This window comes from Miniopterus natalensis, chromosome 17 (genome assembly GCF_054644295.1).
Source record: "Miniopterus natalensis isolate mMinNat1 chromosome 17, mMinNat1.hap1, whole genome shotgun sequence".
Lineage (NCBI taxonomy): Eukaryota > Metazoa > Chordata > Mammalia > Chiroptera > Miniopteridae > Miniopterus > Miniopterus natalensis.
The window spans coordinates 1,599,685-1,617,517 of record NC_142097.1 but is presented as its reverse complement, the minus strand read 5'-3'; the positions used below and the strand labels follow the sequence as shown (position 1 = coordinate 1,617,517).

Genomic DNA, 17,833 nt, shown 5'->3' with positions numbered 1-17,833 from the left:
TCTCCGAGACTTGTGGAGTAAAGCTCACTGCCTTTGGCTAACTTCCTTCCTGAGCACCATCTGGTAGAAACACAGAGTGGACCATGGCCACTGGTGGAGCCATAGAGATGCACTGCCCCTCCTGTATCCTGGCCACCCGCCCTGAGCCAGCTCCTCTGGGACCTTTACTTTTCTTGTTGAGGGCTTTTCCCCTAAGAACTCTTTTGGTCACATTTCGCGGCTGACTTTCATATGAAATATCCCAGTGCCTCATTTCCTTTTCCCGTTTGCCTGCCAGCTGTGAGGGAACCACACCTTTCTGCATGTTCACACTCCCTGCATATTCCTGGGTGACTGCTTAGCCTTGAGAATCCACAGTGTCTTCTTCCTTGTCTCTAACCCAGTGAAACAAACAGAAATCAGGAGTTTTGTGCATCCTCTTAGTAGGGTCAGAACAATCTGATGAACATGGTCAGAGACTAGATTTTAAATTCCATTCTCTGCCAGAGAGCTAGAAAGAGAGTAGGTGAGGCGGAAACTGCATTTATTGAGGGTTTTTGCTCATTCCCCTTGCAGCTACCCCAGGTAGTAGTAGTTTCTTCTCTGATTTATAGTGAGACTAGTTACATGCCAGAGACCTCCCAGGGAGTAAGTGGCAGAGTGAAGACTTGAACCCAGGTTTCACCCTGCTCATTGATGGGCTCCAGATTGATCCTTGAACTGCTGTCCCAGAGATCTTCCCCCTGGAATGAAGCTCAACTAGAGCCACACCTGGTGGGCCTCCTGGGCCCATTGGCCACCTGCAAGAAGAAACTGCAGTTTCTCTTCCTTCCCTTCCCTGAACACCTAGGTTCTGGCCTGGGGTTCCCAGATACCACCCTTTCCATTCACTCCTGGGGACTAATTTCATGATTTTTTAAAAATTGTAATAATCTTTTATTATGTATCAAATTGTCTTCAACATAAGTTACAATCTGATTAAATTTGATAGCCTTTGTAATCTATTTAAAGACAAAAAAGTTCTCCTTATGTGCAATATCTTTTATCTAGAGTCTAGCAAATATACTACCTTTCATTGCAGGACTTCTACATAACATAAGGAGCAAAAACAGCCAAAAATTATAAACTAAATCCCCTAACCTCTCAACTGTCTATATTGAATGAATCATTAAAAAGACAAACACAGAAAACTTTTTTGGTTTAGAAATGCAGAATGAATACTAAAGTTAGTGGCAGAAAAGAATAAAACCCTAGGAAAACAACCAACTGTCTTCAGGGGTAAACTTTCCTGCTTAGGAGTACAAGCTGACTCTGCACCATCTCCTGGGTCCTGCGGGTAGCACAGCACAGGATCATGCCAAAATCATCGCCATGGCTACCGTGCGGCCCATCACAGCAAGGATGTGGAATTTGTCCAGAAAGACCTCTTTGATGGCCTCATGGCAGGGCTTCACTGTGATGCTTGAGAATATATCCTTTTGGGGGCAGATGCCCAAGATGAATTGTTTCGCTCCCCCAGCCACACCACAGCAATACAACATAGAGCGAATGGCTTTTAGCATTTCTCCTGGGACTCATCCTTGGGTTTCGGCTTGAGGTGGTATTCATGTAAAATTCCTGGAGTTCCTTAATCACCTCATCTTCGTGGGAATACCCCCAGATGGCCACAGCTATTTCAAAGGCAAATATCAAGAGGAGGACAGTCCCAGCATGTACTGGACTCCTGCACAGCCTCACAGCAGCCCAGGACACCCACCAGCATCATGGGGTTGCCGGCTCCAGTCAGAATATAAATTCCTGTGTAGAAGCTGGACATGCCCTTGGTCTGGAGTCGAATCGGAGCCATAGTCCAATGGCAAGGACTGCAATCCTGGCAAAGCATTAGGTGACGTTAAAGCTGAAGAGCAGGCATTTGATGCACCTGAGGCCTCCCTTGACTGGCATGGTGAAGGCTGACCTGGCCTGGGCTGCACTGGTATGGGATGGGGGCACCACCTTCATGGTTTTGAAGTATCCATGAGCCACCTGTGCTGTTATTTATAAAATATTTTTTTATTCACTTTTTTTACTTGGGCAAATTTACTTTGAAAGGACATTTATCACTATTGTAAAGTGAAAACCAGTTTCACTTAGCATTCATCCAAAGTAACATAAAAATAATAAGTGCAGTGAAATCAAAACTAGGTTATTCTAGCCCAGCTGGGCATGGCTCAGCGGTTGAGCATCGACCTAGGATCCAGGAGATCATGATTTGATTCCCGGTCAGGGCACATGCCCGGGTTGTGGGCTCGATCCCCAGTGGGGGGCGTGCAGGAGGCAGCCGATCAATGATGATTCACTCATCATTGATGTTTCTCTCTCTCCCCCTCTCCCTTCCTCTCTCTGAAATCAATAAAGATATATTTAAAAAAACAAATAAGCAACAAAAAAATACTAGGTTATTCTAGCTGAATCCTGCTGCCTTCCCTAGGGCCCTAGCTGAGGCCTCTGTCCTCATTAGAACAGGGAAACTCATAGTGTTGGAGTGGACAAGCTAGGGGAGAAACAGGAGAACCTCAAGAGAACTGACCCACTGTTACTGACCACCACTTCCTGGCCCACTGGAAGCCACCCCTGGTGGACCCGACCCACTCTTTGGGGAGTGCTCGTGTAGCTTCTAGCTACCCTGGGTCGTACCCCTTTTTGGGGCATACTACCTGCCCCTGGGCCTTTGCTCTGCCCTTGCCTTCACCACGATGGCTCTGTCCTCTGCTTCTCTTGCTCATGTAGTGAGATTCTGCTCCTCCTGCGAGGCCAGGCTCAAATGCCACACTCACTGAGATATGTCTTCGGGTCACAGAGTCACTGTCGTCCTCACCCCAGGTGTCCCAGTTATTGCTTGAGAACTGTTTGCATATATCCATCCTGGCATAGATCAGAGTAGGTGTGTATGTTTTTCCTGTGAGACTCAGCTGTGGCAAGGGGCGCTTTGCAGAGTTTATTCTCATGTCAGTCAGGAGCCCCTGGGGCTGGGGCGACTCTTATCAGATGTGAAGCCTGGGGGTGTGCTGTTTCCTGCACCAGGCCCTCTGTTCTGCCACGTTAGGTGCTCGGCATTGTTGCTGGGGAACTGGGTCTTCCTGTCTGGCATTCGACAACTACCACTTCCCTCTCCAGAGCAGCATGGGGCACTGTGAAGAGGTGGCTGTGGGTCTCTGAGTGGCAGGTAGAAGAGCAGCTGTTTGGGTGGAAGGCACCTGTGTGAGAAATGCATGGCATGGCTCCCGGACACCCCTGCTTATCACCTACCACACAACTGAACCAACCACACAGGCCAAAAACTTTTGCTTTGAATGTTGAGAGTTTTAACAGGAAGAAAATAAACCTGCCTTCCGCCACCTGAGGTGTCTGAAACACCAGTATGATGAACAAAGATGTTTCTAAAACTTTGGAGATATCACCTATCTCAACATTCCCATATCTAGGTGTCAAAGCAAAGCCCCCCCAACCTAGACCAGGCAGCATCCGTTTCCAAATGGCTCCCAAAATCCTCATCACAGAGCAGAACTTTCCCATGTTTTTCTCAGGACCCAAGGATCCAGGGAGTGTGAGAGGGATAAGTGCAGGATGCTCAGCTGCGGCACGAGATGGCATCAGGGCCAGAATGACCTATTATACTGCAACTGCAGCATCAGCTCTTTTTGGGTTTCAGGCCTTTGGACTCAGACTAGAACTACACATTGTCTCTCTTCAGTCTGTCAACTGCAGGTCTTGGAACTTGTCAGCCTCTGTAATCACGGTTGTACTCAGACTGAGGAGATGCTCTTGGAGGTAACTTCATCTGGAGCATGAAGTGACATCACTGATGAATTCGAAATAATGACTGATACTGATTTAGGATTAAAATATATTAGACTATTAAACATTTAAAATTGCATTAATGTTATACTAGCCTTAAACAAAGCACACAAAATTTCCCCTGTGCTGTTATCCTCCGTTTTCATCGTGCTGGATACTTTTGCATGCATACATACAACTTTTTATTGTGCTTTTTTAACTTTGATTATTTGGAAACTCTTCCATATTATATGATCTTCACAACTGCCACTTAAATGGCTGCACAAAATCCCATGTGCTTGATGTAATATAATCACCAGGCTATTTGATCAAACCCCCTTTTGTTATTAACCAAACTTTGCAAAGAATATCTTCTGTATTGTTATATGTCAAGAATAACTTTCTAAGAGTGCAATTTAAAAAAATGCATGGAATGAAACCCCTGTGGAGGGTCCCCAACACAGTTAAAGCCCAGTCCTCTGCAGGTTCCCCCAGGGCCCTGATGCCCCTTGGCTTCCACCTGCTTTGGCTTTCTGGCTCGAACTCCCCATTCAGTTGGTCTTTGGGACAGTCTACTCATGTGGCCCTTTCTAGTTTTTTGACCCCCACTTGGCAATGTCACTTTCTGGCTTTGCCCACTACCTGCTGTGAATTGGCCTGGGTCTGTATTCTACCCCCCACCCAAGTCAGCATGCCCACACCTCATGCCCTGGCTGGCTTTGGTCCAGGGGGAAATGGCAGGGAGATCGTGTGAGCAGGGTAAGGTGTCCAGTGAGAGAACCAAATGCTCCCTGGGGCTCCCGTTGCTCTCATCCACTCTGCTGATCCCACTCTTTAGCAAGAAGGGATGTGGACTGAGGGAGAGCTGCAGGGCTGCGAGCAGGCTGTGCTCTGGTGCTGCTTCTGCTCTAAAAGGGCACCTCTTTCTGATTTGCTTGAAGCTTCCTGGAGAGCTGTCACCTTTCCTTGCTGGACTGCACATCCCCCCACAGTAGGGACTGGGGTGCATTCATCTGGAACCCAGAGTACCCAACACTGCTGGACTCCATGAAAGCTCAGTGAATAGAATTTAGTTCAGTTGGTCTTTCAAAATGAAACTGTTAGACTGGGAAACTTAGTGAAAGACAAATACAGTGCTGTGATAAAGGCATTTAATGTCTCTGAGCCTCAGTTTCCTCAGTCATGACTATTACATATCTCTTAGCTCAAATTGGATAATGCATGTAAAGCACTTGATTAAATGTTTTTCCCTCCCTCAAAAATGTTTCTGAAATGAATGAATTATATATTTGGAAGATGTAGGCTGGGAAGATACTGGTTTTTTAAAATTAAAACAAAAATTTTTGTGTATTTTAATAGTCTGCTCCCCCTGCCCCTGCTACAGAAAAGTTAAAAATAAATTTCAACACCTGTACTTCCTGGAAAGAGCAAAAGTTTTTTTTTGGTCTGTTTAAATATGTGTTTATTGATTTCAGAGAGATGAAGGGAGAAGGAGAGAGAGAGACAGAAACATCAGTGATGAGACTCATTGATCGGCTGCCTCCTGCACGCCCCCTGCTGGGGATCGAGCCCGAGACCCGGGCATGTGCCCTGACCGGTAATCGAACCCCGATCTCCTGGATCCTAGGTCGATGCTCAGCGGCTGAGCCACGCTGGCCAGGTGAGAACAAAAGCTTTGAAGTCACACTCACCTCAGTTTCACTCCCAGCTCCATTAAGCTTTTTAAGCCTCAGCTTCCTCATGGTAAATGGGGATCAGTCTTACTTTTTAAAGGTGTTTATGGGCTAAAATGAGACATTAAACGAGATGTTTGCTGGGGCTGCCATAACAAACTACCACAAACTAGGGGCTGAAACAACAGGATTTACTTTCTTACACTTCCGGAGGCTGGGCCGGGGGTCTCTTGAGCCTCTCCTTGGCTTGCGGGCGGCCACCTTCTTGTTGCGCCCTTGCATGGCCTGACTGTTCACGTGCCTCCCTGGAGTCTCTCCGTTCTGTCCAAATTTCCTCTCCTATAGGGACAGCAGTCAGACTGGGTTCGGGCCCACTCTAACTTAGTCACCCCTTTAAGGAGTCTGTCTCCAAACACAGTCACATTCAGCATATGAATTTGGCTGGTGTGGGGGTTTGGGGACACACATAATTTAGCTCATAACATTTACAAAACAGCAAACTCAATGGATGGCAGCTACCTCTTCCTGTTTAACTTGGTGATCTTGAGTTCTTTACTGTTCCTGTGTCAGATTGTGTCTGGTGCTTTGTGTGGTTATCCTGAAGGCTGGTAGTGCTGCTGTTCAGTATCTTTCTAACTGCCAGGTACTTTCTATTAAAATTATACTAATGTGGAAGGCTCACATTTAGAGAACAAAACAGGCCTCCTTCAGCTCCTGGACCCACAATGCCAGCTAAGGGTTAATAATTCATTGTTCAGCAAAACTCAGGCTTGAATTTATAAAGTTAGCAAAGGATTATTCTCTAGATGTGTGAGAATCAAGATGGAAAGGAAACTAACAAAGTGCAAATAAAAATTGAATTAGGTGAAATCATTGTGGTAAGTAAAAGAAGCCAAACACAAATGGCCACATATTGTATGACTCCATTTATATGCAATATCCAGGCTGGGCCAATTTATGTATTGAGAAAGCAGATTACTGGTTGTGGGGGCCTGGGATGAGGGGGATGGGAAGTGACTGCTATTGGATGCAGGGTTTCTTTGGGGGATGATTAAATATCCTGGAATTAGATAGTAGTGATGGTTACACAACTCTGTGAATATACTGAAACCCACTGAATTGTACACCTCAAAATAGTGACTTTTATGTGAATTATATCTCAATAAAGTTATTAAAAATTGAATTAGGTTGGTGGCAGGCTTATATAAGTGGCTTTTCTTTTTTTCTTTGTTCCTCAAGTTTTCTGTAATTACTTTTTTTAAGTAGAAGAAGTCCCGAGCCCTGCATTTCGTGGTGATCACTTGGGATCCAGTGTGGGGGGTGCTGAATTGTAGCCACGCAAAGAAAATCTCTGGGAAATACTAAGGGGTCCCTTCTGCTCCTAAATATCAACCACTGATTAAGATTCACAGGTCTATAAATAGAGAGAAAATGGTACGTATGTGATATAGCTTAATGAGTTTGATCTGCTGTAATGTTTGGCCCCTAAGAAAGGGTCTGCCTTCATCAGTAGCAGCTCTGTTGTTTGTGGCAGTTTTATCGCTATTGTCTGATGGAGTCCAGCTGGTGTCAGGCATTACGTTGGTGTGTGTGTGTTCCCTCAGAAAACTTGTAGTTCCCAGTTTCACATTGTTTTCAATCCAGTGCCAAGAGATTTCTGAGCCATGTATATTTTTAATATATGTTAAATAATTCACCAGGGAATGCGTGTGTGTTGAAACATTGGTGGCTACCTCACTTCCAATTTGACTGTTTCTGCCCAATTTTTAACAGTATTGGTCCTATAGGCAGTCTGTTTCTTGGCTAATGGCAAAATCATCTTTGAAAGGAAAGCTAAAGACTTCTACATTGCCTTTTGTCAGTTTCTGCTTTAAATCCACTGTTTGGTATTTGCAAAGGTCAGATGAGCTATTTTGGTGTCTCAGCCGTGATTAATGGGAAACCCTGCATTTCCATTGGCTCTGGAGGATGAAGGATTGATTGTGTGGCGGTGGCAGCGAAGGAGGGCAGCATCTGCTGTAATGTCAGAGCGTGGTGCTGGGAGTTGCAGGAGCAGCAGGCCCATGAAAAATGTAGGAGGAGGGAAGCTCCTCTTGCGCTAGCTCTCTGTTGGCAATGCTGGGAAACCTTTGGGAGCATTTGTTTTCCTCTGCTACCTTGTTGCTAAGAATTTAATATGGAGAGCACAAGTGCCCCTTTCCTGAGAGGGCTGCGGGCATGTACACCGTCTCTCGTAACCCTGCCAGAAGGTTCCTCAGTTCCCTGCGAGTCAGCATGCTTGTGTTCAGCTTTTCGCCCCTCCTTATAGGAGACGGTGGTTTTATTCTAAGTTAAAGAAAAATCATGTGTTGGCTTCAGATTTTCGCAAGAGAAGCAGGTGCCTGGTGCACTGGGGAGCATAACTGAATATGGGACCTCTTTTCCACCCAAAAGCAGGTGGTCTGGATCAGTTCATCTTGTGACCTGTCTTTGCTTCTAAGACACCAAATCTCTGATCCCATGGATCATAAATATTCTTCAAGTTTGTAGCCATGGGGGTGAGGGGAGCATCAAGCTGTTGTTATCATTTTCCATTTGTCTGGAACCTTTGGAAGGAAACTATTACAGCATTTTAAGGCACTAAATAAGCCCCCTGACGCTGTGGGCTTTTCAGACACCTGAAGGGCATGGCAGTGAGGTGGCCTCAGCTACGGTCGGGACTGACCCTCTGCTCAGCATCTGGCCGCCCTCACCTGACCACTCATGGGGCAGCCTCCCAGTAGCTGCTCCATGCAGGCCCCCTGCCTGTCTACTTAGGGGCTGCATTTTTAAAGTCACCAGTAGTGATCTAGACCTGGTATTGATCACCTGTTGTATAGCCCACAATCTCATCAGGAGGCAGACCCACAAACAAGTTTAGTATGAGGGTGTCCTGATAACAGAGGGGGTGGGGGTGTGCTTTGCTGGGGTGGAGTGAGGAGATGACATCTGAGCTGGTCCTACAGTTTATCAGGAGGCAGGGCATGCTAGGAAGAGAGAACATTAGAGAAAAAGTACCCAGGTGTGTGAGGCAGCTAGACCGCAGGCTTTGGGTATCTATGTGGGGACCTGGCAAGAGGGGAGGCGGCAGTGAGGCTGGTTAGTGACAGTTACCCTGAGTGTCAGGTTGATGACTGGAGACATTATCTGGAGTTAATTGGGGAGCTCAGGGAGGTTTTTAATGCACAGGGGAAGATGTGATCAGATTTCTTTTAGGGGAATATCATCCTGGGGCAGTGTGGAGGGTGGCTTATAGGAAGGGAGACTGCTGGAAGGGACACCAGTTGGGGGCTGCAGTAGCACCCAAAGGGAACCCAGGAAGCAGAGCCCAGCCTTGCAGCCCCTGTCCATGCACCTGCACGCACTGTTCCTTCCCTCCTCCTCTCTTTCTGTCCCTTCATTTTCCTTCACATCATTGAAATACGTGTCACACCCAAGTCCTGCTTCCTTTCTAAGGCCTTTCCTAGACTCTCCAGGCAGCAGGGCTCACCCGTCCGCTGCACCCCTATAGTAGCGTGGGCTGCCACCCTGTGATGCTCAGTGGAGACTACCTTGCTTAGATTAGATTAGCAGAACTTTGGGCACTAAAATGATACCAGTCCCCTAGTGGGGCTGGACCATATGGTGAGGATGGAAAGGAAGAGGAATGCTTTAAGGCAGCTATTACAGTGGACTGGAGGGGACTCAGAATTTGGGCACAGGACACACCTCAATTTGAGACCCACCTCTGCCTTACACAGTCTCCAGGAGATGAGGTGATATTTTTTGCTTTTGCTTTTTATTATGCCAAGTTTCAAACATAAATAAGAGTAAGGAAAATAGTATAGTGAACTTCTGTGCACCCGTGACTCAGCTCCACAGTTCTCAATATCTGGCCAGTCCAGCTTGTTTCATCTCATTACCACACCACCCTGCCCGGCCCTGCATTATTTTGAAGCAGATTCCAGACAGCATATAATTTTATCCATAAATATACTGAAGTATATGTCTCTAAAAGATAGGGGCTTTTTATTGAACTTTAGGAGTCTAAACTAGCTGAGCCCCACCTCTTTACCAATAAAATGGGCATGGTGATGCCTCTTCCCAGGGCTGCTGTGAGTCAGGCTCCTGAAGGCCTTTGTCGGGGTCCCAGTAGCTACCTTTTCTTTACAACCTGCCATGCACCAAGCACTATAATGGCACTAAGAACACCACCTCGGGAGCAGACAAGCCCAGGCCCCATTCTCAGGGCCAATACTCACCACCTATGTTTTAGGGGCACATTACTTAGTCTGAACCTCAGTGTCCTCATCTTTAAAAATGGGGGCAGTAATAGTTCACTCACAGGGTGGTGTTTTGTTTTGTTTTTAAATATGTTTTTATTGATTTCAGAGAGGAAGGGAGAGGGAAAGAGAGAAACATCAGTGATGAGAGAGTCATTGATCGGCTGCCTCCTATATGCCCCATACAGGGGATCTAGCCCGCAACCCTGGCATGTGCCCTGACCGGGAATAGAACTGTTTGGTGCATAGACGATGCTCAGTCCCCTGAGCCACACTGGCCAGGTGTGACAATTCTTGATTGAACCTCACTTTATGGCCTTGAGAAGAAGAACGTGCTCCTCGAGGGTCAGGCAGACCATGCCATGCAGTCCTTTGCTTCGGCTGATGTTTTAAGCCAGCACTGTTTCTGTAGAAGCTGGTGATCGGGTTTCGGATCTTCCCAGGCTCATGTGTCCCTGTTTCTGCCTTCCTCCTGCTTCTCCTTTCAGGGGCTTGTTCGTGGTTATAAGCACCCGCGAGGAGAGCGGTCAAGAGGACTGGGCGAGGAAGAAGGTTCAAATAAGGAAGCTCACATCAGCCCCTGTGTGCTTCATGGCAGTGGGAAGAGGCTGACACTAAAGCAAAATGAGTATCGTTGGTTACCTGTGGGGTTTTGTGTTCCAGTAGCCACATAGTGAGGGGTGGGCATGTCTTGTTTTGCTAAGACTATGGAAATTTTGAAGATAATGTGGCAGAGCCAGAAACCAAACCCAGGCCTGACCAACTGCCAGGTGTCGCCTTGTTCCATTCTGCCTCTGCGGACAGACAGGTTGGAGACTCTGCGATCCCTGTTCTGAAAGAGATGATCGAGTTCGGCCTTGAGGGGACTCAACATGATCATGAAGTAGTCAGCCTTTTGTCTAGCTTTTCATGTGTTTCATTTTCATGGTGCAGTGAGGTTCTCTGTTACCTTTCTTCGTAAACAAGGACGCCAAGTAGATAAATGATTGTCTGTGGCCATCAAAGGGCAGAGCGAGGACTTGAATGGCAAGTGTAGGCCACGCCCAGTCCTCTTCTTCCACCACCACAAAGGCTTCTGGTGCTCACCAGTGTGCCTTCATCCGTGAGCAGAACTGCCAGGTCAGAACAGGAATTTTGGGGGCTTACAGCTCCCCTGCCACAAGGTGCTCCACTCTGATGGGAGAAGTGGCAGCAAATCTAGAGGTGGCCTTTGTCTACCTGTTTACTGGAGAAATGGTCTCCTCTGTGGATATAGATGTGTTCTGAGTGCCATGTCTGGATAGCCATCTTCAACAGTGTAGTTTTCCTAAATAAAACACTAGAACAGATTTTAGGGGACGGTCAAGTACCCAGTGTTATAGACCTTACAGGGATGATTTGCAAGCTCTGAAGAAGCCCCCGCCTTAGGTAGGAATGCAGAACTGATCACCTCATTGGGGTCCAGCCAAGAAAACAAATTTATGAGACTGACCCACAAACTTAACTAACTAAAGCTTTCGGCTGTGATCCAGAACCCTTATTATGGAAAGCAGTTACAATTGTTCCCTCTGAAACCCTGTGGCTATTTATTTGCATAAGCGAGGTCACCCCAGTGACAGCTGTGGAGACCAGTCTTTAATAAGAAGAATTTGCCCTGAACCTCATCAGAATGGCACTTCTAAGGGTCTTGTATGTTATTCTTCCTTTTTTTAAAAAAAAGGTTTTTAATTGATTTTTAGAGAGAGAGAAAGGGAGAGGGAGAAAGAGAGAGAGAGAGAGAGATCCATGGAAGAGCAGAACATTAATTGGCTGCCTCCTGCACGCCCCCTGCAGGGGATTGAGACTGCAACCGGGGCATGTGCCCTGACTGGGAGTCAGACTGGCAGCCTGTGGTGCACGGGATGACCCCCAACTAATCGCACCACCCGGCCAGGGCGCTGCTCTCCCTTACTCCTTTCAGCCTTGCCTTATTTCTTTTCTTTAATCAGAGTCATAGCTCATTTCTTCCCTAATGACTTTATTCTTCATACTCTCTCTAGTCACAGGGCTCTCCTGCCTGTGGCATGCTCAGGGGAGCCCGGCCTGAGGGTAGGCAGACTGCTTCTGAAATTCAGGCTCTACCTCTTCTGGTGGTATGACCTTTTGGACAAACTATTGTACTTTTCTGACCGTCAGTTTTCTCAACTATAAAATGAGTCTACTATTTATTGCATAGAGTTATTCAAAGCTACCATTTATTGAGTACCTTTGCTTCAGGCCAGACACTGTTTTTTTCTTGTTGTTAATCCTCATCTGAGGATATTTTTTCCATTGCTATATATATATATATATATATATATTTTTTAGAGAGACTGGAAGTCAAGGGAGGAGGAGAGAGGGAGGGGGGAGAAGGGAAGAGAGAGGTGGGGGAGGGAGGGGAAGAGAGAGAGAGAGAGAGAGAAACAGAAACATCAATGTGAGAAAGACACATTGATTGGTTGCCTCCTGCAGGCACCCAATCGGGGCCAGGGATGAACCTGCAGCTGAGGTACGTGCCCTTGACTGGAAATCGAATCCATGATCCTTTGGTGTTCAGGAGAACGCTCTAACGACTGAGCAACCCTGGCATGGTTAGACACTATTTTTTAATTTATCTTTATTGTTGAGAGTATTACAGGTGTCCCATTTCCCCCCTCAATTGACCCCTCCACCTCGCTCCCACCCCCTCCCTGGGCCTTCACCCCGTTATTGTCTGTGTCCATGGGTAATGCTTATATACATATAACTTCCTTGGTTAATCTCTCCCCACCCTCCAGCCCCCTTCACTCTTCCCTCTGAAATATGATTGTCTGTTGCATGCATCAATGTCTCTGGATCTATTTAGTTTATCAGATTCTTTTGTTCATTAGCTGCTTCTTAAAGAAGACCCTTTAACATTTCCTGTAGTGCTGGTCTGGTGGTGATAAACTCCTTTAGCTTTTTCTTATCTGTGAAGGTTTTTATCTGACGTCTATTCTAAATGATAGCTCTGCTAGGTAGAGCAATCTTGGTTGTAGTTCCATGTTTTTCATCACTTTGAAAACCCCCTTCTGGCCTGCAAAGTTGCTGTTGAGAAATCAGCTGACAGTCGTATGGGAGCTCCCTTGTAGGTAACTAACTGCTTTTCTCTTGCTGCTTTTAAGATTCTCTCTTTGTCTTTAACATTTGGCATTTTAATTATGATGTGTCTTGTTGTGGACCTCTTTGGATTCCTCTTGTTTGGGACTGTCTGTGCTTCCTGGACTTGTAAGTCTATTTCTTTCCCCAGGAAGGGGAAGTTTTCTGTAATTATTTTTTCAAATAGATTTTCAATTCCTTGCTCTCTTTCTTCCCCTTCTGTCACCCCAGTAATATGAATGTTGGGCCTCTTGAAGTTGTCCTAGAGATTCCTTATACTATCTTCATATTTCTGAATTCTTTTTTCATTTTGCTCTTCTGGTTGGGTGTTTTTTGTTTCCTCATACTCCAAAGTGCTGATTTGATTCTCAGTGTCCTCTACTCTACTGTTGATTCCCTGTAAATTATTCTTCATTTCAGTTCATGTAGCCTTCATTTCTAATTGGCACTTTATTATGTCATCAGTGGTCTCACTTGTTTTCTTTTTCTCTTTTTTAAAAATATATCTTTATTGATTTCAGAGAGAGGAAAGGAGAGGGAGAGAGAGAGAGATAGAAACATCAATGATGAGAGTCATTGATCAAGCCCACAACCCAGGCATGTGCCCTGACCGGGAATTGAACCCCGATTGCTTGGATCCTAGGTTGATGCTCAACCGCTGAGTCACGCTCAGCCGGGCCTCACTTGTTTTCTTAATAGTCTTACTAATATCCTTGAGCATCCTTATAACCATAATTCTGAACTCTGTACGTAGTAGCTTGCTTGGTTCTATTTCATTTAGTTCCTTTTCTGGAGATTTCTTCTGTTCTTTCCTTTGTGACATGTTTCTTTGCCTCCACATTTTGGCTGTTTCCTGGTGTTTGTTTCTATGTATTAGGTAGAGCTGCTATGTCTCCTGGAATTTGTAGAGTGGCTTTGTGTAGTAGGTGTCCTGTAGGGTCCAGTGGCTCAGCCTCCCCAGTCACCTGAGCTGGGTCTTCTAGGTGCTCCCCTGTGTGGGCTGTGTCCACTGTCCTGTGGTAGTTGAGCCTTGGTTGCTGTCGGTGTCACTGGGAAGAATTGATCCCCTGGCCAATTGGCTGTGAGGACCAGCTGCAACCACAGCCAAAGAGCTGCTGTGCTGGAGACACCCTATGGAGCAGGATTTACTTCAGGGGAGCTTTGGTGTTCACCAAGTGTGTCCCTTGAGTGTGTCACTCATGGATGTGGTAGGGGTGTAATCCAGCATGGTCGAGTCTGACCACCAGGTGCACTGTCTCTGGGGCCTCCCAGGAGGTGCAGAGTCAGCCTCTGCCAGTGCCTTGCCCAGGGCCAGCCAGCATGAGCTACTTAGCAAACCTTAGTTGGCTGCTACTTGTGCTGGGCTTTGGGGTGTCCAGGAGAGGCCAAGCTATGAACCAGTGCAGGCTGCTGCTAGTGCCAGGCCTGGGGCCACTTATCAAGCCGTGTGGTGCCCGCTGCTGCTTGTTTGAGAGGTTTTAGGAAAGTCCTAAGCATGAGGCTCAAGAGGCCACTTGCACAGAAAAGCCACTGGAAATGGCCTGGATGAGCCTGCAGGTGGGGAGGGGCGGGGCCTCCGGGAATCACCGGGGTGGGGCCAAAGGTGCGAGTGAGTCCGTGTGCCAGCCCTTTAAGAGGAGCTGCTGGGGCTCCCGCAGCCTCCACGACCCTCAGCGACAGTCCCCGGTTTCACAGCCTGAAGTTCTGGAGACATCTCTTCCCGCCCTGGAGCCCTAGGCTGGGGCCTGCTGTGGGGCTGGGACCCCTCCCTCCTCGGGGAAACCCCCACCGCCAAAATGTCCCTGCCAGGTTTACCCCGCAGCACCGGGTGTGGGCCCGGCCACGTCTCCATGATCCAGCCCCGATCGGCCTGCGTTTCCGCCCCTCCTACCAGTCTCGGTGCCTCTTCAGCTACCTGGTTGTAGGGCTTCTGTTCAGCCAGATTTCAGGAGGTTCTGCGTGATGGTGGTTCTATATTTTAGCTGTGATTCTGATGTGGTTGCTGGAGGCGGCAGGTCCGTGGTTCCCTGCACCGCCATCTTGTTCTCTCTTTCCCAGAGTCTGTTTTCTTAACCACTGCTCTCTGTGGCCTCCCACCGAGATGATACCATCTTGCAATCTATTATTGTTGTTAACTGGCCTCTCTATTCCTGGGTGTCCAGTCACCATGGACACCTTTTCTTCTGACAGTTCCTCTCTCTTCTACCCTTTTGTCTCTTCATCTTTCCCACAGACTCAAACTCTTCTCTCCCTTCCAGCATGAAGAACCATTAAGTTCCCACCCCAACTTGGGCCTTACTAATTCTGCAGCTTTTGGTGGCCTCGGATGTGAATTGGAGGTACCTTGTCTCTGCCAGGTGCAGGAACTCAAAGTCTAGTTCCTCAGTCATGTCATACTTCATGCCTCTGGGATTTTATCCAGGCTGTTCCGACACTATTTTAAATGCTTGATATGTATTAATTTATCTCCTCTTAGTAACAACCAGATGAAGCAGACTTCTTTTTTTTTTTTTTTTAATATGTTTTTATTGATTTCAGAGAGAGGAAGGGAGAGGGAGAGAGAGACAAAAACATCAATGATGAGAGTCATTGATTGGCTGCCTCCTGCACGCCCCCCACTGGGGATCGAGCCTGCAACCCGGGCTTGTGCCCTGACCGGGAATTGAACTGTGATCTCCTGAGTCTTAGGTTGATGCTCAACCACTGAGCCACATTGGCTGGGCAAAGCAGACTTCTTAATGTCCCCATTTTGTTTTTAATTTTTTAAAAAATATGTCTTTATTGATTTGAGAGAGAGGAATGGAGAGGGAGAGAGATAGAAACATCAATGATGAGTCATTGACTGGCTGCCTCCTGCATGCCCCCTACTGGGAATGGAGCCCGCAACCCGGGCATGTGCCCTGACCAGGAATTGAACTGCAATCTCCTGGATCATAGGTCGACATTCAACCCCTGAGCCACATGGGCTGGGTGATTTCCCCATTTTATAGATGAGGAACTTGAGGTGCAGAGATCACGCTGCTGGTAAATAAAGTGCCTTACTACAGGCTTTAGTGCATAGTAGGCATTCAGTAAATGTTTATTGAATCTGAATACCTTCCTCACCTGAACATCTGTTACGTTTATAATCTATGCCCTACAGTTTTTTTGTGTATGTGTTTTTTGGGGGTTTTTTGAGAATTTTTATGAGTTTATTTGAGCCAAACTAGACACAATTGCTGGAAAGCAAAATCACCACAGTTGAGATTTTGCTCAGGAAAATGGCAGTTTTACCACTTATTTTATCCATCAGAATCTAAGGGGAAGATGTAAGGGGGTTACGTGCAGTTCATCGGTGAGAGGTTAGGGAGGTGGGAGAAAGCAGGGGGAAATCTCTGAAATTGGATAAGAAGTACAAAGAATAGATACAGACTTGATTCACATTTGTGGGTATAGGATAGTTAACAGTCATCATTTAACAAGATAACAATGAGTGGATTTGTGGTCTCTGCTCTGGTACCCTGAGAGGTGGAGGGAAAAAAAAGGAAATTATCCTGACATTCCCAAGGTATATTATCCTAGATGCAAAAAGACAATAGACAGACTCTGTTACAGTAAAGATTGACCTTTGTCAACTTTTACAGTCTTAGGCCAGGGAATATACTGGCCTAAGACTTGGCTACCTGCCGAGACCTGCCTTTAGTTAGGACATTTTAATTTCAGACCATCCTATGTGGTTACTTTTGATCTCTGAGTTTGTAAGGCTGCCATGCAGGCCTCCCCTGAGCTTGTCAGGTTTAGTATCCAGCCCCTTTTGCCTTTTTTGTCCACAGGGACAGATGTACTGTGTGAAACACATAAGACACTTTCCTGGCCTCCTGGCATTTGAGTTCCCCTGACATGGATGACTCCACCTTGGCAATCTCCATTCCCATCCTTTACCACCCACTAGGAGCTGAATTTTAAAAGGAAACAGTTATAACAGCAGACATGTGGATTTCAAGGTCTCAGCACCAGCACCACAAACTAGTTTTTTTTGTGTGTGTGTTTTTTTAAATTAATCTTTATTGTCGAAAGTATTACAGATGTGTCCTCTTTTTTCCCCCACTTACCCTCTCCTCCCTACTCCTGCCCTCTCCTCAGACCTTCACTGCACTATTGTCTGTGTCCACGGGTTATGCATATATGCATGTAAGTTATTTGGTTAATCTCTTCCTGAAACCTCCCACCCCTTCCCTCTGAGATTCGTCAGTTTGTTGCATGCCCTATAGTTTTTACTTTAACTTTTCTCCGAGAATATTGAAAATATCAATCTTTAAATCTGGGATTATTTTTTAAACTTTGTGTTATGGAAAATTTTAAACATATAAAAAATAGAGAGAATACTATAAGGAACCTCTACTTACCTTTTATATAACTTCAACAATTATCAACTCATGACCTATTATATTTTTTCAATATGTCTATACCCACTCCCTTTCCTGATTTATATTATTTTGAAGTAAATTCCCCAAATCATATTATTTCAGCCATGTATTTCATTGTGTACCTCTAAAAGAAAATAAACTCTTTAAAAAACAACCATAATACCATTATTATCATTTAAAAATTATCAGTAATTCTCTAATACTGTATATTTAGTTAGTATTCAAATTTCTAGTTGTCTCATAATGTTATATATTTTTTAAGTTTGAATAGAATCTAATAAGGTCTGACATTACAAATCAGTTGATATATCTCTTATTTCTTTTAATCTATAGGCTCTTCCTTTATATTTATTTCATTGCCATTTATTTGTTGAAGAAACCAGGTGGTTTGTCCTATAGAGTTTCCCATAGTCTGGATTTTGCTGACTGTATTTCTGTGATACCATTAACATGTTTACATGTTCACATGTTCCTCTGTTCTCCATATTTCATGTAAAGTGGAAGTTGGATTTGTGGTCTGATCAGCAAATTTAATTTCTTGACATGATTACTGTAGAGGTGATGT

The 17,833-nt window shown here is 45.8% G+C and overlaps 1 protein-coding gene and 1 pseudogene across 3 annotated transcripts in view; one reads left to right on the top strand and one right to left on the bottom strand.

Annotated features, from left to right (window-relative positions):
• The window catches only part of TOM1L2 (target of myb1 like 2 membrane trafficking protein), a 118,908-nt gene that overhangs the window by 11,160 nt on the left and 89,915 nt on the right, over nt 1-17,833 (top strand). The gene's annotated exons all lie outside the window — the stretch shown is intronic.
• On the bottom strand, nt 1,252-1,923 carry LOC107524540 (CD9 antigen pseudogene; annotated as a pseudogene).